This window comes from Moschus berezovskii, chromosome 18 (genome assembly GCF_049115385.1).
Source record: "Moschus berezovskii isolate FMDL1 chromosome 18, NW_MosBer_1.0, whole genome shotgun sequence".
Taxonomy (NCBI): Eukaryota; Metazoa; Chordata; class Mammalia; order Artiodactyla; family Moschidae; genus Moschus; species Moschus berezovskii.
In genome coordinates this window covers 35,770,341-35,771,747 of record NC_142477.1, presented here as the reverse complement: position 1 = coordinate 35,771,747, position 1,407 = coordinate 35,770,341, and the positions used below count along the sequence as shown (strand labels likewise).

The window sequence follows — 1,407 nt, the reverse complement described above, 5'->3', positions numbered from 1 at the left end:
CCCTTCACATTTAAATTTGAAATCCATCTGAAACTGATCCTTCCTCCAGTTTGAATCTTCTGCAGAGAATTAAATTGAGAACAGTTGGTTTTCATTCTTTAAGTAGTGGTGCCTGTCCAGGCTCTTTCTGTGTATGCTGCTTCTTTACCCTCCAAAGCTGACTTTCTTCCAGCCCAATTCCAAGCCTGACTTTCCCAATTCCAAGCCATATGCTTTCATATTAAGTATGTGAGCTTTCTAAAATATCTTCTAAAAAAGTCCCCTATTGAGAGCCAGTGGAGGCGTAGTCACTGCCGCAGCCACCACCTCCTCCTCAATCATGCCGAAGCATGAGTTCTCCGTGGATATGACCTGTGAAGGCTGCTCTAACGCAGTCACTCGGGTCCTCAACAAGCTAGGAGGAGTTCAATTTGACATTGACCTGCCCAACAAAAAGGTCTGCATCAACTCTGAGCACAGTGTGGACACTTTGCTGGAGACCCTGGGGAAAACAGGAAAGGCTGTCTCCTACCTTGTCCCCAAATAGGCCCTGTCCAGCAGCCTGCAAGATGGACCACCATGGGCAGGACGCTGATCCTCTCCTGCCTTCCAGACAGATCTAGGACCTGGCAATCCCGCTCAGCACTGGTAGTTCCTGCGGAGACCCTATGTGCCCTGCTCCTCGGTAGCTTCCCTGCAATGAAGTCAAGCTGATTTTGCTGGTGAAAAAATAAATAAATAAATAAAATGTCCCCTATTAATTGAAACAGCAAGTATTGGTTTCTACTGCTTACAGTTAAAGATCACTAATTTTTACACTCCAGAGAAGTGGATGGCTCAGGTCTAGCTATCTGAGGTGAATGTAGTACAAATGAAGATTTTTGAGGGTATCAAAGAATTACTATTGGTGAAGTAGTTCAGTTCAGTACAGTTCAGTTGCTCAGTGTGTCCGACTTTTCGGGACCCCATGAACCGCAGCATGCCAGGCCTCCCTGTCCATCACCAAATCCCAGAGTCCACCCAAACCCATGTCCATGTGTCGGTGATGCCATCCAACGATCTCATCCTCTGTCAACCCCTTCTCCTCCTGCCCTCAATCTTTCCCAGCATCAGGGTCTTTTCAAATGAGTCAGGTCTCCGCATCAGGTGGTCTTCAACATCAGTCTCTCCAATGAACACCCAGGACTGATCTCCTTTAGGATGGACTGGTTGTATCTCCTTGCAGTCCAAGGGACTCTCAAGAGTCTTCTCCAACACCACAGTTCAAAAGCATCAATTCTTCTGCGCTCAGCTTTCATTATAGTCCAACTCTCACATCCATACATGACCAATGGAAAAACCATAGCCTTGACGAGACGGATCTTGGTTGGCAAAGTAATGTCTCTGCTTTTTAATATGCTGTCTAGGTTGGTCATAACTTTCCTTCCA

General features: G+C 46.4%; 1 pseudogene; it reads left to right on the top strand.

Moving 5' to 3' along the window:
• Positions 1-274: 274 nt before the first annotated feature.
• LOC148774968 (copper transport protein ATOX1 pseudogene) lies at positions 275-641 on the top strand (annotated as a pseudogene).
• Positions 642-1,407: the final 766 nt, after the last annotated feature.